This window comes from Elephas maximus, chromosome 4 (assembly GCF_024166365.1).
Source record: "Elephas maximus indicus isolate mEleMax1 chromosome 4, mEleMax1 primary haplotype, whole genome shotgun sequence".
NCBI classification, from domain to species: Eukaryota; Metazoa; Chordata; class Mammalia; order Proboscidea; family Elephantidae; genus Elephas; species Elephas maximus.
The window spans coordinates 172,251,163-172,279,049 of NC_064822.1; positions in this window are offsets into that span (position 1 = coordinate 172,251,163).

Genomic DNA, 27,887 nt, shown 5'->3' on the forward strand with positions numbered 1-27,887 from the left:
GGAAGAAAGCCTGGTGATCTACTTCCAAAAGATCACAGCCGTTGAAAACCGTGTAGAGTGCAGTTCTACTCTGATATGCATGGGGTCACCATGAGTCGGAATCGACTCAACAGCGACTGGGTCGATTTTCATAATTGTGGATTCTTTTCACACCCAGAACAATTTGCCAAACGACTGTCCTATTTCCTTGACTCTGATCTTACAGAACCACTTATTTCAATGTGAGACGTCTTCTCTATTAAGTCTGTTGTTGTTGTTGTTAGGTGCTGTCAAGTCAGTTCTGACTCCTGGAGACCCTATGCACAACAGAACGGAACACTACCTGGTCCTGCGCCAGGCTCACAATTGTTGCTGTGCTTGAGCCCATTGTTGCAGCCACTGTGTCAGTCCATCTCGTTGAGGGTCTTCCTCTTTTTCGCTGACCCCCTACTTTACCAAGCATGATGTCCTTCTCCAGGGACTGATCCCTTCTAATAACAAAGTATGTGAGACGTAGTCTTGCCATCCTTGCTTCTAAGGAGCATCGTGGCTGCACTTCTACCAATATAGATTTTTTCGCTCTTTTGGCAGTCCATGGTATATTCAATATTCTTTGCCAGCACCGTAATTCAAAGTCATCAATTCTTCTTTGCTCTTCCTTATTCATTGTCCAGTTTTCCCATGCATATGAGGCGATTGAAAACACGATGGCTTGGGTCAGGCTCCCCTAGTGGTGCAACAGTTAAGTGCTTGCCTTCTAACGGAAAGGTTGGTGGTTTGAACCCTCCCAGCTGCTCTGCAGGAAAAGGACTTGACTATCTGCTTCCATGACGATTATAGCTTAGAAAGCCTTATGGGGCAGTTCTACTCTGTCTTACGTTGTTGTCGTGAGTCGGAAATCAGCTTGATGTCACCTAATGGCATCAACAACAACAAAAAATCAACAGGAGCAGGTATAATTAAGATGAGGTCCTACTGGAATAGGGTGGGCCCTAAATCTCCTATGTCTGGTGTTCCTGTAAGAAGAAGAGAGAACACTCAGAGACAGGCAGACACAGAGGGAAGACAGTCAAGAGAAGATGGAGGCAGACATTGGAGTGATGCACCTGCAAGCCATGGAACACCAAAGATTGCCAGGAAACACCAGAAGCTAGGAAGGGCCAAGGAAAAATCTTTCCCAAGAGCCTTCACAGGGACTATGGCCCTGGTGACACCTTGATTTTGGACTTCTAGGCTCTAGACCTGTAAGAGAATAAATTTTTATTATTTAAAGCTGCCCAATTTGTAGCACTTTGTTATGGTAGCTGTAGGAAACTAATACACTGCTAAAGCTGTTTGGAGAACATAGCTTTCTGTTTGCAGGGAAGTGGGTTTGTGAATGCCTCATTTCTGGATTGATTTTCCCATCCAGCCTCTAAAGCAGGGGCAGTCTTACTCCCGTGGAGGGAGAGACATTGAACATGCCCAGTTCCTTTTCTGAAATTCACCAATCAGGACAAAGATGGGAGTGGGGGATGTTGCTGTTGTTAGCTGCCATGGGGTAGGCTCCAACTCATGGACCTTATGTTTAACAGAGCTAAACGCTGCCCAGTCCTGCACCATCTTCGTGATCATTAATATGTCTTGAGCCCATTGTTGTGGCTATTGTGTTAATCCATCTCATTGAGGGTTTTCCTCTTTTTCACTGACCCTCTACTTTACCAAACATGATATTCTTTTCTAGTAATTGGTCTTTCCTGATGACAAGCCCAAAGTCTACCCATCTTCACTTCTAAAAACATCCTGGTTGTATTTCTTCTAAGACTGATTTGTTCCTTCTCCTGGTCAAACCTGGTAGTCCATGGTATATTCAATATTCTTTACCAACGCCACAATTCAAATGCATCGATTCTCCTTCTGTCTTCCTTTTTCCTTGTCTAGCTTTTACATGCATATGAAAAAAAAAAAGACCATGGCTTGGGTCAGGCACATTTTAGTCAAAATGACATCTCTGAAAAAATGACACCTTTGCTCTAAAAAACTTTAAAAAAAGACTTTTGCAGTATATATCGTTTGATTTCTTGATTGCTGCCTCCATTGGTGGGGTAGTCTAGCTAAAATTCCTCCCACAGGAAGCATGAAGAGTAGGGACTTAGACTGTTATGGAATGAATTGTGTCCCCCCAAAATATTTGTTGTAAATTCTAGCCTCTATGCCTGTGGTTCCCCCACGCATCTGTCAGTTTGTCGTACTATGGGGGCTTGCGTGTTGCTGTGATGCTGGAAGCTATGCCACCGGTATTCAAATACCAGCAGGGTTGCCCATGGCAGACAGGTTTTAGCTGAGCTTCCAGACTAAGACAGACTACTTCTGAAAAGAATTAGCCGGTGAAAACCATATGAATAGCAGCAGAACATTGCCTGATATAGTGCCGAAAGATGAGCCCCTCATGTTGGAAGGCACTCGAAAGATAACTGGGGAAGAGCTGCCTCCTCAAAGTGGAGTCGACCTTACTGACGTGGATGGAGTCCAGCTTTTGGGACCTTCATTTGCTGATGTGGCAGAACTCAAAATGAGAAGAAACAACTGCAAACATCCATTAATAATCGGAATGTGGAATATAGTATTAACCTAGAAAAATTGGAATTTGTCAAAAATGAAATGGAATGCATAAAGATCAGTATTCTAGGCATTAGTGAGCTGAAATGGACTGGTATTGGGCATTTTGAATTAGACAATCATGTGATCTACTATACCAGGAATAACAACTTGAAGAGGAATGGTGTTGCAGTCATCATCAAAAAGAACATTTCAAGATCTATCCAGAAGTGCAGTGCTGTCAGCGGTAGAATAATATCCATACGTCTACAAGGAAGACCAGTTAATCTGACTGTTATTCAAGTGGCACCAACCACTAAGGCCAAAGATGAAAAAACTGAAGATTTTTACCAACTTCTGCAGTCTGAAATTGATGGAACATGCAGTCAGTATGCACTGATAATTACTAGTGATTGGAAAGTGAAAGTTGAAAACAAAGAAGGGTCGGTAGTTGGAAAATTTGGCCTTGGTGATAGAAACAATGCTGGAGATTCCATGGTTGAATTTTCCAAGACCAACAACTCATCATTCCAAATACCTTTTTTCACCAACATAAACAGCAACTATACACATGGACCTCGCCAGATGGAATACACAAGAATCAAATCGACTACGTCTGTGGAAAGAGACGATGGAAAAGCTCACAATCATCAGTCAGAACAAGACCAGGGGCTGACTGTGAAACATACCATCAGTTACTCATATGCAGGTTCATGTTGAAGCTGAAGAAAATTAGAACAAGTCCAAGAGAGCCAAAGTATGACCTTGAGTATATCCCACCTTCATTTAGAGACGATCTCAAGAATAGATTTGATGCATTGAACACTAATGGCTGAAGACCAGACATCATACATGAAGAAAGCAAGAGGTCTTTAAAAAGACAGGAAAGAAAGAAAAGACCTAAATGGATGTCAGAAGAGATCTGAAACTTGCTCTTGAACATGAAGTGGCTTAAGCAAAAGGGAAAACTGATGAAGTAAAAGAGCTGAACAGAAGATTTTGAAGGGTGGATCGAGAAGACAAAGTATCAAAATGACATGTGCAAAGACCTGGAGATAGAAATCCAAAAGAAAAGAACACACTTGGCATTTCTCAAGTTGAAAGAACTGAAGAAAAAACCCAAGCCTCGAGTTGCAATATTGTAGGATTCTACAGGAAAAATGTTAAACAATGTGGCAAGCATCAAAAGAAGATGGAAGGAAAACACAGAGTCACTATACCAAAAAGAATTGGTCGACGTTGAACCATTTCCGGAGGTAGCCAATGGTACTGAAGGAAGAAGTCCAAGCTGCGCTGAAGGCATTGGCAAAAAACAAGGCTCCAGGAATTGATGGAATACCAGTTGAGATGTTTCCACAAACTGATGCAGCACTGCAAGTGCTCACTTGTCTATGCCAAGAAATTTGGAAGACAGCTACCTGGCCAGCTGAGTGGAAGAGGTCCATATTTATGCCTATTACCAAGAAAGGTGATCCAACCAAATGCAGGAATTATCCAACAAAATCATTAATATCAAACACAAGTAAAATTTTGCTGAAGATCATTCAAAAGCGGCTGCAGCAGTATATCGACAGGGAACTGCCAGAAATTCAAGCTGGATTCAGAAGAGGATGTGGAACCAGGGATATCATTGCTGATGTCAGATGGTCCTGGCTGAAAGCAGAGAATACCGGAAAGGTGTGTACCTGTGCTTTATTGACTATGCAAAGGCATTTGACTGAGTGGATCGTAACAAATTATGGATAACATTGAGAAGAATGGGAATTCCAGAACACTTAATTGTGCTCATGAGGCACCTGTATATAGATCAGGAGGCAGTCGTTTGAACAGAACAAGAGGATTCTGCGAGGTTTAAAGTCAGGAAAAGTGTATGTCAGGGTTGTATCCTTTCACCATACCTATTCAATCATTTTGTTGTTGTTGTTTATTCAGTCTTTGTGCTGAGCAAATAATCTGAGAGCCTGAACTATGTGAAGAAGAACAGGGCATCAGGATTGGGGAAAGTGTCATATGACTCATAAGACTCAGATGACACAACCTTGCTTGCAGAAAGTGAAAAGGACTTGAAGCACTTACTAATGAAGATCAAAGACCACAGCCTTCAGTATGGCTTACACCTCAACATAAAGAAAACAAAAACCCTCATGACTAGAACAATAAGCAACATCATGATAAATGGAGAAAAGACTGAAGTTGTCAAGGATTTCCTTTTACTTGGATTGTGAGGATGGCACAGGATTGGGCAGTGTTTTCTTCTGTTATACATAGGGTCGCTATGAGTTGGAACTGACTCCATGGCACCTAACAACAATAACAGCAGGTTTGTGGTTACAATCTCATTTGGGAATGGATATTCTTTGTTACGTTAATGAGACAGAATTAGTGTAGAGTATATTTTTTTTATATTTTGAATCAGTCTCTTTTGAGTTATAGAAAAGATATTAAACAAGCAAGAGAGAAGCAAGCAGAGATAGGGGAAGAGAGATACCGAGCCACATGAAGGTCACCTAGGAGCAGAAGCTGAAAAGAGACAAGGACCTTCCTCTAGAGCCAACACAGAGAGAAAGCCTTCCCCCTAGGTGGCACCCTGAATTTGGACTTCTAGCCTCCTGAACTGTGAGAAAATAAATTTCTGTTTGTTAAAGCCACTCACTTGTGGTACTTTTATTCTAGCAGCACTAGATAACTAAGACACTGACTAACAGTGGGCTGCAAATGCCTGCTTTTGGGCCTGGAAGATGTTTTTTGTTTAAAAAAAAACAAGAAAACCCAGCTTTTGAGCTAGGTTTCATGTAAATCCAGATTTCAAGTGTCTCTTGAAAAATGGATAATCTGGTCACAATAGGCCCACATTCCCACAGAACTATGATTGTTATAAAGTGGGTACCTTTTTCATAATGGGTTTGGGTCTCCACCTTTGCCATTCTCCCTACCGCCCCGGTGTCTTACATCTGGTCTGCGACACACATCTCTCTTCTCACCTGGTGCCTTAAGACTTTGATTTGGGACTTCCAGAGTAGTGGATAAGGGCATAGACTCTGGACTGAGACAAGCACTGGGTTCAAATTGAGCTCAAAGTCTTCCTAAATGAGTGGCCTTGGGCAATGTACTTAACCTCCCTAAGCCTCAGTTTCCCCATTTGTAAAATGAGAATAATAATAGAACCTACTGTATGGGGTTGTTGTGAGAATTAAATAACGTGAGTTCTTTTGTGGACATGCAGACATGTGAGTGTTCAACTCAGTTGCTGGTTGCTGTCAAGTTGATCCCTACTCATGGTGACCACATATCTGTCAGTGTAGACCTGTATTCCGTAGGGCTTTCAATGGCTGATTTTTTTGAAACACATGGCCAGGACTTTTTTCCAAGGTACCTTTGGGCAGACTTGAACTTCCAAACTTTCAGTTAGCAGCCGAGCACCTTAATCATTTGTATCACCCAGTCTCAGAAGCAGAGGCTGTGCACTTGTTGTTAACACTGTTGTTATCGTGTGAAAAGCAAAGTAGAGCAGCGTGAGAGGAAACCTGGAAGAGACTGTAGCCTCTGGCCTGAAGTATGTTGTGCCTGGTTTTAGTGCTGCCCTCTGTCTCTTCAATTTTCAGAAAAATAGTATCATAAACCAGCTTCTGTAGGAAGGAGCCCAATAGCAGTTTTGGGAATTAGAGGCTCAATGAAGGTGGATTTCCCTCCCCACAATTTGATTCTTTTCTGGAAGGAGTCTCAGGGAGGCAGGAAACTCTGGATCTCATCCAAACACTTTGATGTCTGGATTTTAAAATAGCTTTGGTCTTAGCTGGCTTTGCAGACTTCCTAGTGGCTCTCACAGGACGGCTTCTGCCCTGACAGATGATCTCCCCTGGGAGGTGCAGAAGGAACCAATTGCTTCAAGTAGCCTACTTCCAGGTAGAGGCAGGAAACCAGATAGAATTGAAATGGAGACAGGGTGATGGGGAAAGTTGTTCTAAGAACATGTAAACCCCTTACTGTGAGAAGGAATGCACCATTAGGAGGCCATCAGCGTTTGAAATGATCATGAGCTACAGACACCAACTCAATCCAGTGCTTGCAACAAAGTGAATTTATTTGGAAGAATACCAGAGTCTCCCTTAAAATCCGATAATAGGCAGTCTTCCCCGGGAACTGGAATCAGGTACTGGAAAGTGATCAGGTACATGACGTGAAGTATTGATAACACCTTAGATCTTCTTTCCAAATGGCTACTTTGTTGTTCAAACACTGTGCATCAAATAATCCATCTTTTCTCCATTGTTTTGAAATGCCATGCTTATCGCATCCTTTTTTTTTTTTTTTTTTTGGTATTCTAGCCAACTTCTGGTAAATTCTGCTCCATTTGTCTACTCACGTACCAGTGCTAAAAGGCTTTAATCATTTAAACTTTATAATATTTAAAAATACCTGACGTTAATCCTCAAGGAGGATATTGCTAAGATGGGAAAGATCGGATCAAATGTAAATGCTGAAGATCTAGAATATCATTTAAAAAATTAATTTTAGTTATTTAGAAAACTCACTGATATATACTCTTAAAATAGGTACATTTTATTCCATGTAAATTATACCTTAATAAAATTGATTAAAAAGAAGTATAGAAACAACACATACTCAAATGTATTATAGGTATTCCCTTTCGAAAGTTCGCTTTATGCCACTGCACTTACACGAAAGACCTACAGTAGCACCTGTTTCGCTAACCAAAAGAAATCTGAAGAGGATTTTTGCTTTTAAGAAAAAAAGGTGAAAATCAAAAATTGCATTCAGCAGGGGAGCCACACCCGTTCTCACTCCTCCCAAGAAAGTGAAAAGCTCAGTAAAGTGTCTACGTCAACTCATTTGCTGCCTGTTTTACCTAGTAGCTTGACAAACTCCTCCTTTCAAACTTCTCCATCCTTGTTGAACAACCCAGCCACATCCAATCAAATACCTGGTGATGTATAAACGCAGCATGCATCTCGAGATCCTATCCTCACTGCCCGCTATGCATTTCTCTCACCGTAGGCACCCACAGTTAATATAAATCCCTCTTTTCTGTGAGATTTGAGCCCCAGCCCTCCGAGCCAGCCCCATGTGCCATTGCCAGTTAGGCTACCAGGGTTACCATCATCCGTACCACTACCTCTCAGTCTTCCAGTGTGCTTGCTCTCTTCCCGATCCTGGTAAGTGAAACTACACCATACATACATAATTTCTACCTTATATAGGCTGTGTATTTATCATATCATTCCTGCTTTTACTATATGTTAGTGTTATTTTAGGTATCAATGCCTGTGGAATCAGCAGTCAAGAAATCAAACGATGCATTTGCATTGGGCAAATATGTTAAAAGATGTCTTTAAAGTATTGAAAAGCAAAGATGTCCCCTTGAAGACTAAGGTACAACTGACCCAAGCCATGGTGTTTTCAATCACCTCATACATATGTGAAAGCTGGACAATGAATAAAGAAGGCCGAAGAAGAATCGGTGCCTTTGAATTATGGTGTTGGCGAAGAATATTGAATATACCGTGGACTGCCAGAAGAACAAACAAATCTGTCATGGCAGAAGTACAGCCAGAATGCTCCTTAGAAGCGAGAATGGTGAGACTTTGTCTCACATACTTTGGACATGTTATCAGGAGGGATCATTCCCTGGCATGCTTGGTAAACTAGAGTGTCAACAAAAAAGAGGAAGACCCTCAACAAGATGGATTGACGCAGTGGCTGCAACAATGGGCTCAAGCATAATGATCATGAAGATGGCGTAGGACCTCGCAGTGTTTCAGCCTGTTGTACGTAGGGTTGCTGTTAGTCTGAACCTGCTCAACGACAGCTAACAACACATGTGTTATTTAGTATCATTTGGTAGGTTATTTTTTGGGTCTGGGAACACTAAAAAAAATTTCTTATATATAAATTAATGGTAATTACTTCTTCACTTTACACCATTTTGGCTTACAAAAGGTTTGATAGGAATGCTGTACTTTCAGATGGTGGGGGAAATCTGTATATACCAAAACGTACTGAATGGGGACCACAACTATTTTGTTTTTTAAGATGTGTTAGTATGATTTATGCAAGCTTTGGGCCAGAGCTCCTAATGATACCTCTGCATATGTTCAACTTTTTTGTGTGTAAGTTTCATTGACTTGTGGGGCTACGGTGTGAAGACACTAATCTTTAGAAACAAGTTAGGCCTGCACCCGTTTACTTGTCCAAAACTGCAAGTGAATAAATTCCTATAATACATGTGCAGACCATTCTCAATTACAGGCTGTGTGAGGCATTGTCATGGTTTGATAGAACAGTTGTGGAGAAACAGGAGATCATAAAAACGTGAAGTTGTGACAATGTAATGTCATAGATCATTTCTGTATTTTAATTTTTGATACAGTTCTCACTTTAGTAAACAGAATAGTTTTGATATAGCAGTGTGGGGCTCACAAGATAGCCAAGCCCACAAGAGCAGCTAAAGTAATCAAAAGTTTAAATTTCAGATTCAGCTTTCAAAATAAAATGAATTAGAAAGTTTTAAAGTATTTTGTGAATATCTGACAGTCAGGAATTGAGATTTCTGATAAGTAAAATGCAATAATATCCCTCATTCCATATCCTCTTCTGAATCTGGCTTGAATTTCTGGCAGAGCCCTGTCAATGTACTGCTGCAACCGCTTTTGAATTGTCTTCAGCAGCATTTTACTTGTGTGTGATATTCGTGACATTGTTTGATAATTTCTGTATTCTGTTGGATCACCTTTCTTTGGAATAGGTATAAATATGGATCTCTTCTAGTCAGCTGGCCAGGTAGCTATCTTCCAAATTTCTTGGCATAGGCAAGTGAGCACCTCCATCTGTTTGTTGCAATATGTCAATTGGTTCTGAAACATATGCTCCCTTCCGAAATGGTTGAACATCGACCAATTCTTCTTCTTTTTTTTTTTTTTTATTAACTTTTATTGAGCTTCAAGTGAACGTTTACAAATCAAGTCAGACTGTCACATATAAGTTTATATACACCTTACTCCGTACTCCCACTTGCTCTCCCCCTAATGAGTCAGCCCTTCCAGTCTCTCCTTTCGTGACAATTTTGCCAGCTTCCAACTCTCTCTATCCTCCCATCCCCCCTCCAGACAGGAGATGCCAACACAGTCTCAAGTGTCCACCTGATACAAGTAGCTCACCCTTCATCATCATCTCTCTCCTACCCATTGTCCAGTCCCTTCCATGTCTGATGAGTTGTCTTCGGGAATGGTTCCTGTCCTGGGCCAACAGAAGGTTTGGGGACCATGACTGCCAGGATTCCTCTAGTCTCAGTCAGACCATTAAGTATGGTCTTTTTGTAAGAATTTGGAGTCTGCATCCCACTGATCTCCTGCTCTCTCAGGGGTTCTCTCTTGTGCTCCGTCAGGGCAGTCATCGATTGTGGCCGGGCACCAACTAGTTCTTCTGGTCTCAGGATGATGTAGGTCTCTGATTCATGTGGCCCTTTCTGTCTCTTGGGCTCTTAGTTATCGTGTGACCTTGGTGTTCTTCATTCTCCTTTGATCCAGGTGGGTTGAGACCAATTGATGCATGACCAATTCTTTTTTGTACAGTGACTCTGTGTATTCCTTCCATCATCTTTTGATGTTTCCTTCCTTAGTTGTTCAATATTTTGCCCATAGAATTCTTCAATATTGCAATTCAAGGCTTAAATTTTTCTTCAGTTTTTTTTCAGCTTGAGAAATGCTGAGCGTGTTCTTCCCTTTTGACTCTCTGAGGCTTTGCACATTTCATTATAATACTTTGTTTTCTAAAGCTGCCCTTTGAAATCTTCCATTCAGCTCTTTTACTTCATTTCTTCCATTAGCTTTAGCTACCCTACATTCAAGAGCAAGTTTCAGAGTCTCTTCTGATGTCCATTTTTGTCTTTTCTTTCTTTCCTGTCTTTTTTTTTTTAATTAATTTTTATTAAGCTTCAAGTGAATATTTACCATTCCAATCAGTCTGTCACATGTAGGTTTACATACATCTTACTCCCTTCTCCCACTTGCTCTCCCCCAATTGAGTCAGCCCTTTCAGTCTCTCGTTTCGTGCCAATTTTGCCATCTTCCCTCTCTCTCTATCTTCCCATCCCCCCTCCAGTCAAGAGTTGCCAACACACTCACCAGTGTCCACCTGATTTAATTAGCTCACTCTTCATCAGCATCTCTCTCCCCGCCACTGACCAGTCCTTTTCATGCCTGATGATTTGTCTTCGGGGATGGTTCCTGTCCTGTGCCATCAGAAGTTTTCCTGTCTTTTTAATGACCTTTTGCTTTCTTCATGTATGATGTCCTTGATGTCACCCCACAACTGTTCTGGTCTTTGGTCATTAATGTTCAGTGCATCAAATCTACACTTGAGATGGTTTGTAAATTCAGATGGGATATACTAAAGTTGTGTTTTGGCTGTAGTGGACTTGTTTTAAATTTCTTCAGCTTCAGCTTGAACTTGCATATGAGCAATTGATGGTCTGTTCCATAGTCGGCCCCTGGCCGTGTTCTGACTGATGATATTGAGTTTTCCATCATCTCTTTCCACAGACGTAGTCCATTTGATTCCTGTGTATTCCATGTGGTAAGGCCTAAGTGTATAAAAAAAAAGTCACCATTATATGTTGTTGAAAAAAGGTGTTTGCAATGAATAAATCATTTGCCTTGCAAAATTCTGTCAGGCGGTCACTGACATTGTTTCTATTGCCAAGACCATAGTTTCCAATTACTGATGCTTCTTCTTTGTTTCCAACTTTCACAGTCCAGTCACCAGTAATTATCAATGCATGTCGATTTCATGTTTGATCAATTTGAGACTGCAGAAGTTGGTAAAAATCTTCAGTTTCTTTATCTTTGGCTTTAGTGGTTGGTGTGTAAATTTAACTGGTCTTTCTTGTAGGCAGATGGATATTAGTCTATCACTGACAAAGCTGTACTTCAGGATATATCTTGAAATGTTCTTTTTGACAATGAATGTGACGCCATTCCTCTTCAATTTGTAATTCCCAGCAAAGTAGATCACATGATTGTCCAATTCAGAATGGCCAATACCAGTTCATTTTAGCCCACTAATGCCTAGGATACCCATTTTCATGAGTTTCATTACATTTTGGACCACTTCCAATTTTCTGAATTCATTTTTAGAACATTCCAGGTTCCGATTATTAGTGGATGTTTGCAGTTGTTTCTTCTCATTTTGAGTCATGCCATATCAGCAGGTGAAGGTCCCAAAAGCTTAACTCCATCCAGATTATTAAGATTGACTCTACTTTGAGGAAGCAGCTCTTCCCCAGTCCTTTTTTGAGTGCCTTCCAACCTGGGGGGCTCATCTTCCAGCACTATATGAGACAATGTTCTGCTGCTATTAATAACGTTTTCACTCGCCAGTTTTTTCAGAAGTAGACTGCCAGGTCCTTCTTAGTCTGTCTGTTCGTCTAGAAGCTCCACTGAAACCTGTTCACCATGGGTGACCCTGCAGGTATTTGAAATACTGGTAGCATAGCTTCCAGCATCACAGGAACATGCAAGCCACCACAGTCAACAAACTGACTGTCTTAGGCTGAGTTCTCTAGAGAAGCAAAACCAGCAAAGTGTATATGAACATATATACATGGTATATGTATATATATATCTCAAGGAAATGGCTCACATGGGTGTAGAAGCTGGCAAATCCCAAGCCTTTGGTGAGACTGGAGGCCTCTCTTGACTCACATAGCTGCAGGGCTGACAAACCCAATGTCAGCAGGTTCAACAGCAAGCCTCTGGCTCACAGCTTGGAGATTGACGAATCCCAAGATTGACAGGTAAGCTGACAGTTCAAGTCCCAAGAACCTGACATCAGATGCAGGATGTAGAGTGAGAAGAAGTCAGTGAGATTTGCTAAAAAGTCCACATATATTGGATGTAGGCCACACGCCCAAGGAAAATCCCTTTGAACTTATTGGCTGATCAGAGCAGATCTCATCATGGAGGTGATTACATTATGTCAGATCTCATTATGGAGATGATTACATCATTACATAGCTGAAAAACTACATCATAACTACCAAACCACTGAGAATTGTGGCCCAGCCAAGTTGACACACTACCTCAACCATCATAGTCCACCCCTTGTCAACTTGGCACCCATACACATCTCCCTAAACCATACACAGTGTCTAAAGGAAGAAAATTAAAGAGTCAAACTTGTGCCTAACATGATACAACTAACACACATACAACCGAAAATGTACTAGCCCTGTTTACATCTTATATTTTGTAAGTAGAGAAGACAAAAATATTTGATGCACACATACAAGGAAGAAATACAACAATTATAGTCCTTGTTTCTGCAACTGTTCACTTGGTCATAGCTGGTATTTAGAACTAACTTCTTCCACCAGCCTTTACATATTCCTTTTACCTTTAGCAGGCACCTCAGCTGGCCGTGGTTGTCTGGTGGCGTGACCCAAGCCTTCACTCTTCAAGGGTCTGGGCCATTAGTAAACATGTCAGAATTGGGTTGCTGTAGTTTTCCATTGACTTTAATCACAGGGCATGGTAGTACTAAGAGATGTTCTAAGGGATCTCCTGTATTCTAGACATACTCTTCTTTACCCCCATTATGTAATATCAATCTGGTTTCCTCTTGGTAATCAGGATGGATCACACCAGCCAATACAGTAACTCCTCTCTTCTTCTGTTGATCCGGAGGCATGAGGAACCCAAAGTGGCTGGGTGGCATTCTTAACTTCCAGTTCAGTGGAATCAGTGATGTGTCGCCTGGTGGGAGCATACCTCCATTTTCAAACCCATAGAACATAGGGTCACGGGGACAGGAAACAAATTTTACAAGTGAGTCACTAGGAGTAATAGTGGTTCCACTCCCATTTCTACCCCTTGATTTCTTTTACCCATGAACCCTGGCTATGGGAGAAACAGCACCATATATTGGACGCTCATTTAGAGCATATACAGCCTCCTGGAGAACATTGCCCAAATCCTGTAACATATTGCCACCCAACTGGTGCCATTCCATTGCTGTCAAGCCAGTTCCTTCAGAGTAATCGGAAACATGGTTGTTGTTGTTAGGTGCCATCGAGTTGGTGCTGACTCATAGTGACACTGTACAACAGAACGAAACACCACCCTTCGCCATCCTCACAACCATTGCTCTGCTTGAGCCCATTGTTGTACCCTCTGTGTCAATCTCATCTTGTTGAGGATCTTTCTCTTTTTTGCTGACTCTCCACTTTACCAAGAATGATGTCCTTCTCCAGGGACTGATCCCTCCCGATATCATGTCCAAAGTATGGGAGATGAAGTTTTGCCATCCTTGCTTCTAAGGAACATTCTGGCTATACTTCTTCCAAGACAGATTTGTTTGTTCTTTTGGCAGTCCATGGTATAGTCAATATTCTTTGCCAACACCACAATTCAAAGGCATCAATTCTTCAGTCTTCTTTATTTGTTGTCCAGCTTTGCATGCATACGAGGTGACTGAAAACACCATGGCTTGGGTCAGGCACACCTTAGCCCTTAAAGTGACATCTTTACTTTTTAACACTTTAAAGAGGTCTTTTGCAGCAGATTTGCCCAACACAATGCGCCATTTTATTTCTTGACTGCTGCTTTCATGGGCATTGATTGTGGATCTGAGTAAAATGAAATCCTTGACAACTTCAATCTTTTGTCCATTTATCAAGGGGGAACATAGCAACAGTTGGGATGACACAGGACCGGGCAGTGTTTCATTCTGTTGTACATAGCGTCTCTATGAGTCAGAATTGACTTGACTACACCTAACAACAGTAACAGCATACAAATATTTTACCAATAAGTCCAGATTCATTGACACTTCTTCCTTACTAGGTCCAGTTGGCATAATGTAATCAATGTAACGGACCAGTGTGATGTCGTGTGGATGGGAAAGGTGATCAAGTTCTCTGTGGACTAAATTACAACATAAACTTAGAGAGTAGATAAATGTTTGAGGTGACACAGTGAAGGTGTATTGCTGGCCTTGCCAACTAAAGGCAAACGGCTTCTGGTGGTCCTTTGAAACAAATATGGAGAAAAAGGCATTAACCAGATCTATAGGGTTTTTATAGTTGCATACTAAGTACCAGGAGATGTATTAACTTGCTGAAGCGGTGAAACCACATCTAGAACAGGGGCTGCAATTGGAGTCACCACCTAACTAAGTTTTCAGTAATCCAGTGTCATTCTCAAAGATCCATCTATTTTATTGCACAGGCCATATAGGCAAGTGGAATGGGAATGTGGTGGGAACCATCACCCCTGCATCCTTCAATTCTTTGATGGTGGCAGTAATCTTTTTAATCTCTCCAGGAATGTGGTATTGCTTTTGGTTTACTATTTTCCTATGAAGGGGCGGTTCTAACGGCATCCACTTGGCTTTTCCTACCACAATAGCCCTTACTCCACTTCTCAGGGATCCAATGTGGGGGTTCTGCCAGTTGTTGAATATATCTATTCCTATTATACATTCTGAAACTGGGGAAATCACTACAGGATGGGTTCTGGGACCCACTGGACCCACCATGAGCCAAACCTGAGCTAAGACTCCATTAATAACTTGACCTCCTCCATACACCCCCATTCTGACTGATGTGCCACAGTGACGTTTTGGGTCTCTTAGAATTAGTGTCAGTTGAGAGCCAATATCCAGCAATCCCCCCAAAATCTAAATATGTCCTTTTCTCCAGAGAACAGTCACTCTTGTATAAGTCTGTAGATCCCTTTGGGGAAAGCTAGGAGAAAAATTAATGGTATAAATTTTTGGCATTGTAATAGGGTCCTTCCTCAAGGGGCCCTCACCTCCCCTTTGTTCAAGGGGTTGTGGGTCTGTAAGCTGCCTCACATCTGGGAATTGATTGAGGGGCTGTGACTCTCTATTCTGGCAATTCGACTTAGACTACTGTTCACTTGACCTAGAGTTCTTCCCCTTGTGCAGATCAAGTAAATATTTAATATATTTCCCATCTAGTTCACTCCTAGGGACGCCATGACACTTATGCCATAAGTCTATACAAGTCAGAGCATTCTAAGTATTGCTTTGACCCTGCTGCCTATTCTGATAACCATGCACCTTGTCTTTGTTGATTGAATGCCACCACTTGGTGCCTGCCACCATGGGGTCCAATCAACCCCATTGTAGTTAGGTGTATTAATTCAGTTGGGGCAGTTACAACGTCAAATCTGGCTTACATAAAATAGTAATCACAGCAGCCTTCAAGGATGCTGGGGCTCCCTTCCCAAATTTGTTCCTCACAGTTGTGGTAAAAAGTGTTGTCTTCTGGGCACTCTATATGTGGGTTTCTGGTCTAACCTGATAAATCCACTCTAACATGCCAATTTCCCTAAGCCTTTAGATTCCTTCTTCTATAGTATACCAAGGCAGGTATGTTACTTCAACTTGATTTAGCGTAGGCCACCATGTAATCCCTGCTTCAGCGAATCAACAAAATAAACCATTAGATCCTTTCTTAATCTCTCAAACTGAAACATTGAATGAAGAACCTGTGCTTAGTGGGCCCATATCAGTAAACTCAGACTGATCCAACTCTATGCTCATTGTCCCATTATCCCACACTCTTAACAGTCATTCCCTCACATATCCCCAGGTTTCTGTTTGTACATATTAAAAAAACTCAAGCAGTTCTTTCAAAGTGTAGTGTACCTCCTACTGGGTCACAATTTGTTCTTTACCTTTTGGGGCTCTCTGGGACTTAAGTCTAGTTACAGTTTAGAAGCAAAAAGGGGAGGGGGTAGGGATGTGTTCTGAGACCATTCAGCAATGTGTTGTAAGGTATCTGCCTCAGGCAATGCCTTAGGCAATGACTCAGATGCCTCCCCAGGGGACGACTCAGACAAAGGCTCTTCAGACACAGCTGGATTAATCTCATCAGATGGTGGAGGATGGTTTTACCGGGGTGGGTGGCTTAGCAGACAAAGATGGAGTAATCTCTTCAAGTGGGAGTAAGAGGTCTGATTCTGTTGGCAGGAGTGATTCAATGAAATTTAGGGGCTCAGTGTCCCTAGCTTCCTGATTATCTGCCCATATATCCCCATTCCATGTTTCAGGATCCCATTTCTTCCCAATCAGTGCCCTCACTTTAACTTCAGTCTCATTAGAGGTTGGGAATTCAATTGGTGTTTTAATTCAGCCACTCTTACAATAAGACTCTGGATTTGGTTTTTAGCAATATCAGCTCTGTTACTACAAGAAATAAGCCTTTCTTTCAGGGCACAAGTGGCAACTTTGAGGTGATTTATGTGGTGATTGATCTGTGACTCCAAAGCCCTGAGCTCATCTCTTTCTTTCACCTCTTTGTCTAGTGAAAGTAGGTTCAATCAGCTAGGTTCCTTATACTTTCACTCAGACAGAATTGTAGAAAGGTATCAAATATGCAGTCACTTAGAGTCTGACCTTTCACAAATAGCTGATCAATTGTGATATTTTGCATACTTCTATTGCCACCTCATGCTTTGGATTAGCAGTGCCCTCTTACTACTGGAAGCAGAATTGTCAATGTCTTTAAGACAAACCAGACTTGAGAACCAATTTAGAAGACTCACCCTTATAATTTTGTTTCTCTAGAATGACTCTCAATAGGAAATGTCTTAGGCTGGGTTCTCAAGGGAAGCAAAACCAGTGAAGTGTATGTGTATGGTGAGAGAAGGAGATTTGTATCTAGGAAATGGCTCATGCAATTGTAGAGGCTGCAAAGTCCCAAGTCTGCAGGTCACACTGGAGCTGTCTCCTGACTCACGTAGCAGCAGGGCTGACAAACTTAAGATTGGCAGGTCAGGTGGCAAGCCTCTGGCTCACAGGTTGGGGACACTGATGATTCCCAAGATTGGCAGGTAAGACAGCAGGCTGCTGGCTCACAGACTGTGGAGGCCAACAGATCCCAAGATTGGCAGGTAAGTTGCTAGTTCAAGTGCCAAGAACTAGAGGTCAGGAGCACAGTCCACGGTGAACAAAAACCAGTGAGTGTTGCCAAAAAGTATACATATATTAGATGCATACCACACCCCCAAGGAAATTCCTTTTCAGATTGGCTGCTCATAGCAGATTTCATCATGGAGGTGATTACATTATATCAGATCTCATTATGGAGGTGATTACATCATTACTTAGCTGCCAAACTACATCATAACTGACAAACCGTTGAATATCATGGCCTAGCTAAGTTGACACAACAGCTTTAATCATCACACTGACAGACAAATGTTACATTCAGAAGAGTATGTGGAACAAGGGATATCAACTACTGATGTCAGATGGATCTTGGCTGAAAGCAGAGAATACTAGAAAGATATTTACCTGTGTTTTATTAACTGTGTAAAGGTATCCAACTGTGTGGCTCATAACAAATTATGGTTAATACTGCGATGAATGGGAATTCCAGAACAATTGTGCTCGTGAGGAACCTGTACATAGATCAAGAGGCAGTCCTTTGAACAGAACAAGGGGACACTGCATGGTCTAAAATCAGGAAAGGTATGTGTCAGGGTTGTATCCTTTCACCATACTTATTCAATTTGTATGTTGAGCAAATAACCTGAGAAGCTGGACTATATGAAGAAGAACACAGGATCAGGATTGGAGGAAGACTCATTAACAATCTGCAATATGTAGATGACACAGCCTTGCTTGCTGAAAGTAAAAAGGACTCGAAGCACTTACTGATGAAGATCAAAGACCACGGCCTTCAGTAAAGCTTACACTTCAACATAAAGAAAACAGAACTTCTCAGAACTGGACCAATAATCAATATCATGATAAATGGAGAAAATATTGAAATTGTCGAGGATTTCATTTTACTTGAATCTACAGTTAATGCCCATGGAAGTAGCAGTCAAGAAATCAAGTGATGCATTGCATTGGCAAATCTGCAGAAGACCTCTTTAAAGTGTTCAAAAGCAAAGCTGTCACTTTGAGGACTAAAGTGCACCTGACCCAAGCCATGATATTTTCAGTCACCTCATGTGCATGTGAAAGCAGGACAATGAATAAGGAAGGCCGAAGAAGAATTGAGGCCTTTGAATTGTGGTGTTGGCCAAGAATATTGAATATATCATGGACTGCCAGAAGAACGAACAAGTCTGTCTTGGAAGAAATACAGCCAGAGTGGTCCTTGGACATGAGGATGGCAAGACTCAGTCTCACATACTTTGGACATGTTATCAGGAGAGAGCAGTCCCTAGAGAAGAACATCATGCCTGGTAAAGTAGAGGGCCAACAAAACAGTGGAAGACCCTTAGTAAGATGGATTGACACAGTGGCTGCAATGAGGGACTCAAGCATAGCAAGGATTGTGAGGTTGGTGCAGGACCAGACAGTTTCATTCTTTTGTACATGGGGTCAATGTGAGTTGGAACCAATTCAATGGCAGCTAACAACAATAATTAAAAATGTTGAATGTTTAAAAAGTGTTTTTTTTTTTTTTTTTTTGCAAAAGAACATTTAAATTGGCTGAGGAACTTATTCTTCAACTCCCTCCTAAGTCAACACTTAATAATTAAGGAATGTGAACACTGGTTAGTGTTAGTGATTCATCTTTGGACCAAATTCCTACACTCTCTCAGGCTTCTGGATCTGTTCTATTATGTCATTATTAGTTGCTGTCGAATTGTCTCCAACTTATGGAGACCTTGAATGAAATGTCACCCTGTCTTGCACCATCTTCACGATCACTGGTTTGTTTGAGTCTCTCATTGAGTCTTTTGTGTATTGCCTTCCTATGTAGGGAGCTTATCTTCCAGTACTATATCAGGTGCTTTTCACTGGCTAATTTTTGGGAGTAGGTCACCAGTCCTTTCTTCATAGTCTGTCTTAGTCTAGAAGCTCTGTTGAAACCTGTCCACCATGGGTGACCCTACTGGTATTTGACATACCAGTGGCACAGCTTTCAGGATGACAGCAACATGCAAGCCACCATACTATGACAAACTGACAGGTGGGTGGTGGAAAATACTTGACAGGAAGTTTAATTTACAGTGTTAAATGTGGCCGTGGAGTTTGTCCATTGGGAGAGCATACCTGAAGGTGTTCAGGTGCTGGTCTTGGTCAATCATCTGTGAAAGCAACATGAATGGAAGCAGTTTGTTTTGGCTTTGAGATCAAGGTTGTACTTTTGCTAATTGGGAGAAAGGAGCAGTGGGGTGGCTTTGGCTGTAGGAATGGATTCTTCTTTGCTGATCCATGGAAAGTGACTTCCTTTTCCTGCCCAGTGCCTTCTCAGATGGCTTTTTAAATGGTGTACTTTCAGCCAAGGACGTGCGGTTGAGTGACAAGCTGTTGGAAAAAGGCTTTGGCAGGCTTGCGGCACTCCTATGAACTTACGTCCTTCCTCCTGAATTTCAGAAGTGCTCTACTGAGCTCTAATGAACACCCAGAAATGTTCACCTAAGTTCGCTTGTGATGGTTGGGAATATTATGTTCATCAGGATCAGCGTTTCTGTCCTACACTAGCCTCAATGTGTGGAAATTTTTTAACGCGAGGAGAGTGTAGGTTCTAATCCAAGTGATCTTTCAGTCTCTGCTTTTGATGTTTTTGTTTTTTGAGCTGTGATGTTGACTGTTTTTTGTGCTAACATACTCTGGCATTTTCCACTGAAAATAAGAGCTTCACTTTACTTCGTGTTTACTCTGGGTCAGGCACTATGCTAAGTGATGTACCTGCATTATCTCATTGAATCCTCTGCAAACCTGTGTGGTGAGGATCATTATTGTCATTTTGTCAATGGGGAAGCTGAGGCTCTGACAGTTTAAGTGATTTGTCCAAGGCCATGCAGCCTTCAGTGTGGATTACACCTCAACATAAAGAAAATAGAATTCCTCACAACTGAACAAATAAGCAACATCATGATAAACGGAGAAAAGATTGAAGTTGTCAAGGATTTCATTTTACTTGGGTCCATAATTAACACCCATGGAAACAGCAAGCAAGAAGTCAAATGGCGCATTGCATTGGGCAAATCTGTTGCAAAAGACATCTTTAAAGTGCTAAAAAGCTAAGATGTCACCTTGAAGGCTAAGGCACACCTGACCGAAGCCCTGACATTTTTAATTGCCTCATATGCTTGTGAAAGCTGGACAATAAATAAGGAAGGCCAAAGAAGAATTGACGCCTTTGGATTATGGTGTTGGTGAAGAATATTAGCTATACTGTGGACTGCCAAAAGAACAAACAAATCTGCCTTGGAAGAAGTACAGTCAGGATGTTCCTTAGAAGCGAGGATGATGAGACTTCGTCTTACATACTTTGGGCATGTTATCAGGAGGGATCAGTCCCTGGAGAAGTACATCATGCTTGGTAGAAAGTGGAAGACCCTCAACGAGATGGATTGACACAGTGGCTACAACAGTGGGCTTAAGTATAACAACAATTGTGAAGATGGTGCAGGATCGGGCAGTGTTTTGTTCTGTTATACATACAGTTGTTATGAGTTGGAACCGACTCAATGGCACCTAACAACAACAACACGCAGTTAGTCAGCGAATGGAGGGAGGACAGACCTCAGGCCAGTGGCATTCCAGAACTGGTTCAAGCCCCCAACTAGGGTTATTGGAATGCCAAACATTGCCTTCTCACCTGGAAGAACTTGAAGCAGTACTCACTACAACCATGATGACAACGACAACGATAGCACAGATCATTCGACAAATTCTACACTTCTCCAGGGATGTTCGTAATAAGCAGGCTCGTTACACTCCATTTTCTTAAGGTGTGTCAACTATGTGTGTGTGTGTCTGGCTGTGAGTGTGCATATATGAGCCCTTCCTTAAATATCCCAGCTAGCTCTCCTGTTCTCCCTGCCTTGCTCCTGGCGTCCTGAGCACAATAGTCCTGGTGGTCTTTCCATCTGCACTTGTGCCCTGCTATCTGGATAAATCACCCACTTCCATTGGATGTTGTCAATTCTTTAGCTCTCACTCTGCCTCACAGGACATTCTCTCTTACTGCTTTGAGGAAGTCCCGTAGATCGATGCCCAACTGAGCTCCTCTAGCAGTTGCCTACTCTTTTTAGAGTGAACTCCCCTCTTGCAGACACAGAGTTGTGTGGTGCTTCATTGTGGGGCTATGGAATCAGGTTGCCCTCGGTTGCTCTCCTGGCTTTACCCCTGCTCACTGTGTGTTTTTGGAAATTCTAGTCAACCTCTATGGACATCAGCCTCCCCATCTGTGAAATGTAGCCCATGATACCTATCTCATTGTTGCCAGGGAAGAGTAACTGATATGATGTATTTAAGTTCTTGTTAGTTGCCGTTGAGTCAGCTTCAATTTGTGGTGACCCCATGTATAACAGAACAAAATGTTGTCAGGTCCTACACACCATCTTCGATGTTCGAGTCCATTTTTGCAATCAATCCAACTCATAGACGGTTTCCCTCGTCCTTGCTGGTCCTCTGCTTTACCAAACATGGTATTCTTCTCCAGTGACTGGTCCCTCCTAATGAGTCTAAAGTAAGTGAGTTAAAGTCTTGGACAATATTCTGTGATCCATGGGATTTTCACTGGCTTGTTTCGAGAAGTAGATCACCAGCCTTTCTTATGAGTCTGTCTTAGTCTGCAGCCTCCTCTGAAACCTGTCCACCCCTCTGCTGGTATTTGAAATATTGGTGGCATAGATTCTAACATCACAGCAACACACAAGTGACCACAGTACAACAAACTGATGGGCGGTGGTAAGCACTAGTGGATAGTATCTAGAAAACTGGAACCTTTTTGTTTTTTCCTTAATCTAAGCATCTTATTCTCTTCATCCTCATTGTGCCCTGAAGTCAGAGGGACTATGTTCTAGCAGCTCAGGTACTTTAGGGCTCTTAGTTCTCATAGCATGTCTTTCTTTGGATGGACAGGCTGGTGCTTCAGGTGAACTTAAGTGCTGCCCTTCTTGGTCTTCTCCTTTTCCTATGTCAGCATTTAGAAGACTCAATATGCCCAATATCAGCATCCACATCCTGGTGAGGCTTTTGTCCCTCGCCGCTCTGTTCACAACGCCTAGTGTGCGATGTGAACATGATGCTTTTGTGGGGCACTCATGTTGTGCTGACTGCGATTATCATCCTCCTTTCAGTTTAACTTAACTTTTTGTCCAGGAGACAAAACCACACTTATGCAAGGGTCCAGGAAACATGTACCAGGCCTGTCTCCTTTCCCTTGTCTGGAAGATGGTGATTCTGGCAGAAAGACATTTTCACAATATTTAGAACCATGGAATGTGACTGCTACAAAGAACTTTAGGGAAAACCCTATTTTACAGATAAGGAAACTGAGACCCGGAGAAGGGGTGTTTATCAGAAGACAGTTCAGTGTAAGCATGAAGGCTCCCAACCCAACAAAACTGATTGCCATCGAGTCAAATCCATCTCATAGCGACCGTATAGGACAGAGTAGAACTGCCACATAGGACTTCCAAGGCTGAAGTCTTTATGGGAGCAGACTGCCACATCTTTCTTCCACGGAGTAGTTGATGGGTTCAAATCACTGACCTTTTGGTTGGCAGCCGAGTGCTTAACCATTTTGGTGCCAGGGCTCCTCCAAACATGAAGGTTAACCAAAAACCTGTTGCTGTAGAGTTGATTCTGACTCATAGTGACCCTATAGGGCAGACTAGAAATGTCTAGGACTTCCAAGGAGCAGCTGGTAGATTTGAACTGCTGACCTTTTGGTTAGCCACTGAGCTCCTCCTAACCACTGTGCCACCAGGGCTCCTGGGTTCAAATCCAGTTCCATCAGTTACAATGTGACCTTGAACAAGTTACAAAATGTCTCGAAGTCTTGATTTCCTTATCTGTAAAATGGGAATGATACTAATACTTTGTGGAGTCAACACGAGAATCAAATGAGATGGTGTGCTTGTGTGTGTGTGCGTGTGCATGTGTGTGTGTATGTGTGAAACCCACTCTATGCTCCCTCTAGTTCTCCTTCACTCTCTTCTTCCATTCAGTGACCTTGCCTTGGAGTGTACTCTGACAAAACCCGAGGAAACTGCAGCATAAAACTCACTCCTCCTTCTCCACAATCCACACTTCCTGGAATTTGGGGACCTGGAAGTTGCTCCCATTTTCTTTTCTAGGTTTCCATAGAACCCAGGGTCACATATGCTGCTTAAGCTTTGAGAACAACTTAGCTTTTCCTTACCTAGAGAAACAGAGACATGTTGTAATAATCACAATACTAATGATATAATTACATTTGTTATAAAGAGTAATAAGAACAAATATATAGCAAGTGTGTCCAGTGTGCTACCGTGCGTGAATTTTCACAGCAATCCTCTGAGGTAGGTTCCGTTTTTATCACCTTCACCATACAGGTGGAGAAACTGAGGCACAGAGAGGCTAAGTCACTTGCTCATGATCACACAAGCTGCTAAGTGGCAGTGCCTAGATAGATCCCAGAGCTTTCTGGTTTGGGAGTTACAGTGCTTCCCTTTGTAAACTCAAATAGCACACCTTCATTATTCTTGGCTGTTGGTCTATTTAAAAAAAAAAGATCACGTTTTTTTTTTTTTAAACCGTTTTGGCTTTTCAAGTTTTATGGGCAATTATGTACTTTCCGTGGGTGATGAAAATGTTAAAGCACTTGGCTGCTAACTGAAAAGTTAGAGGTTCAAGTCTACCCAGAGGCACCTTGGAAAAAGACTTGGCAATATACTGCTGAAAAATCAAGCTTTGGAAACCTTATAGAACACAGTTCTACTCTGACACACGTGGATCACCATGAGTCAGAGTTGACTAGAAGGCAACTGGTTTATGTCCTTTCCCAGTTTTTGTTCTTGGGGGTAGGTATGGGTGGTGGTTTCTCTTTGGATGGCACTAGACATGTCTGAGGTCTACCAGTTAGTTTCAGAAAGCTCATAATTAGTTTTCTCCACTACATTTTCTCTTTCCATTTAACAACTTTTATCTCGGGTGGGAATGTTTATAGCTTTTTCTTTTTAATGGCTTTTTTATTTGAGGGTGGAAGTAGTATGTGGAAAAGCAGGCAGGGCAAAGGAGAAAGTCTGTATTTTCTAGTCTGGTCTCATTTAATAAGCTCTGTCCTTAACATTTTAGCTTTCCAGTTTTTTCTCTTGTTAGTGGTTTTGCCCTGTCTCTGTTTATTTTGTGACCATTGGCTGAAGAGATGTTTTCTCAAAAGAGAATTGTCCAGGCTGCATCTTATTCTGGCCACATGTTGACCACCCTCTCTGTCAAGGCCTTCTTTGTACAGAGAGGCTAAGGGTTTATTCTGGTTGACAAGGATGCCATATAGAAGCAACCATTAGATGAGGCAGGTGTGGAATAGGTGTCCATAGAGTAGCAGACATTTGAGATGTGATCCCCATCACATGACATTCTCCTGGCCCCAAAACCACTTCAGCAGAGGGTTAGCACACAGGATTCTAGTGTGGGTAACTGAAGCACATCAAGATTCCTCTTGTTTTAATCAGAACCAAGAACTGAAAACTTCTCAGATTGGCTCAGATGAGGGGGGCTGATTTCACAGGCTACAACAGGTAATCTCATAGAAGAACAAAGGCGCTCTGGGCCTCACAGGAACTGGGGTTGGCCTTTAGGGGAACAAGTTGCCGTCTGGCTCTCAGGCACTGCGGGAATGCACTTCTCTGACCACTTCTCCAGGGCAGTACGGTCTTCTTCAAGCCCCGGTTTCCTAATCTGGGTAGTGAAACAGTCCCAGAATGGTTAAGAGAACAGGCTCCAAAGCAGAGTGTCAACGTTCATTCTCAGCATCACCAGCTCCTAAACATTGGCAAATTACTCAATCAGTTTGTGCCTCAGTTTTCTCATCAGTGAGATGAGCATTACCAGACCCTGGGGTCATTGTGAGGTTTGTTGTTGTTGTTGTGTGTCATAGAGTGAATTCCGACTCATAGCAACCCTATAGGACAGAGTGGAACTGCCCCATAGGGTTTCCTAGGCTGTAATCTTTAATGGGAGCAGGTTGCCAGGTCTTTTCTCCTGCAGAGTTGCTGGTGGGTTTGAACCACCAACCTTTCTGTTAGCAGCTGAGAGCTTAACTATTGCACCACCAGGTCTCCTTGTTGTGAAGTTTAAGTGGCTGTCAAATACTTAGCACAGTGCCTAGTGCTAGTCAGTGATCAATCCATGTTAGTATTGTTGTCTCCTGTGACTGGCTTTCTTTGTTTTCATGTAACCAAACATAGCTGTAGCAAAAGGTAGTATCAGCACTACTGATAATAATAAGAATAGTTGATAGCTATTGAGCTATTACAATATAAGTATCTTATTAACCCTGTTTCATTTTGAAGCCCCTGGGTGGTACAAATGGTTAATCCACATGGCTGCTAACCGAAAGGTTGGAGGTCTGAGGTCACTGAGAGGCACCTTGGAAGAAGGGCCTGGTGATTCCAAAAGATCAGCCACTGAAAACTCCATGTAGCACAGTTCTACCCTGACACACATGGGGTGACCATGATTTTGCGTCAACTCTGTGGCAATTGGTTTATTTCATTTTATCCTCATAAAATCACTTTGCAATAGTTACCTTTGTCATTCTGATATTAGAAATAAGGAAACTGAGGCTCAAGGAGAACAAGTAACTTGCTCAAAGTCATATAGGTAAACTGGAGCCAAACCCACATCTGTCTGACTCAAATACATACTGTGGTAATACATGACTTTATAAGGCCAGTGCCACCACTACCTGGTGCTGTGGTTTGCAGTTCTTCATCTTGGTTTCTTAGTTGCTTGGTTCAAGTTCTTGAGAAAGAATGTGATAGACTAAGATCAGCCTATGGATTTTCTCCCACTGGGTTAGGTGTGCAACCTTGAATCAGTCAGCTATGGCCAGAGTGGTGGGGCTATGGGGTAGTTTGTTAGTTATCTATGCTGCTATAACAAATACCACATGTTGATGGCTTCAACAAACAGAAATTTATTCTCTCAAAGTTTGTTGTTGTAGTTAGGTTCCTTTGAGTCAGTTCCGACTCCTAGCGACCCTATGTACAAACAGAATGGAACCTTTTAAGATTTATGGACCTGGTATTCCTTGGAGATCTTGTGTCTTGGCATTAGTCTTCCCCTGGGCCTAGGAGGTTCTCAGCACAGGGATCCTGGGTTCAAAGGATGCACTCTGCTCCTGGTTCTTGTTTCTTGGTGGTGGTGAAGTCCCTTTCCTCTCTGCTTGCTTCTCTCTCCTTTCATCTCTTGTAAGATAAAAGGTGTGACTGAAACGAGGGTGTGACCTATCGTCTTATCCTAGTATATAGAGGTTAGGATTTATAGCACATCACAAAATGGAGGACAACCACACAATACTGGGAATCATGGCCTAGCCAAACTAACACATAATTCTGGGGACACAGTTCAGTCCATAACAGATATCAACATGGCAGTCAAAGCCATATAGGGACTGAGAGCATCGCCCAGAAAGGAGGTAATGAGCAGAGCAGGAATATGGCAACCTCCCTTGGCATATTGATGGGTGCCTAGACTGAGCCCAAGTCTTTTAGATCATTTGCATGTTTTTTGCACAGTGCCTGGCACATAGTAAGTATTTAAGAAATGGTAGCTATGATTTTTATGGTTATTCACAGAACTCTTACCCTCCCCCATCCAACCAACCATGGCCAGTACTGTAACTGGATATCTTTAATACCTGTTAAATTCTGAAATTGCCTTGGGGTTCTCTCCATAGGGATAAGACACTAGAGGTATTAGTGCCTGCCTTTCTCCTGCCAAGCTCAGCTGTGGGCATGGGAGACGTTTACTGGCAAGCTCAACCCTGCCCACTTCTGGAATCAATCTTCCCAGGGTTGGCAGTACACTGAGTGCCCTGTGTCTGCCAATGGGTGGGGTCTGGAAATTGGTCTGGTAGCGTCAGCAGCAAGTATCTATGTGGCCACTATGCCTGTCTACCCCTATCTTTTGCTAGTTCTTTCTGAGGATGTTTCTGCCTGGTTCTTGGAATTGTACTTTGGTTCTAACACTGTTGTTAGACCCCTTCAATGAGTCTAACTATCTGCCAGCACTTTTTCTTCTTCCCTACTTCCTGTGGCCCCAACCACTAGCTGAGGTCCTGCTCTAATCCAAACATAAGTCCATGAAACACAAATGTGCTCCAGGCAGAACTCTTTCTACCACAATCTACCCACCCATCAAATCAGGCCATTTTGCATATATTAAAAAAAAAACCTTTTATTATGGGAAATTTCAAACATACATGAAAATATACAGGATCATATGATAAATCCTCATGTACCCATCACCCAGGTTCAACACTGAGCAAACCATAGCCAAAGTTATTTTATCTATGCTTCTACCTAACCAACCAGTTGCCGTTG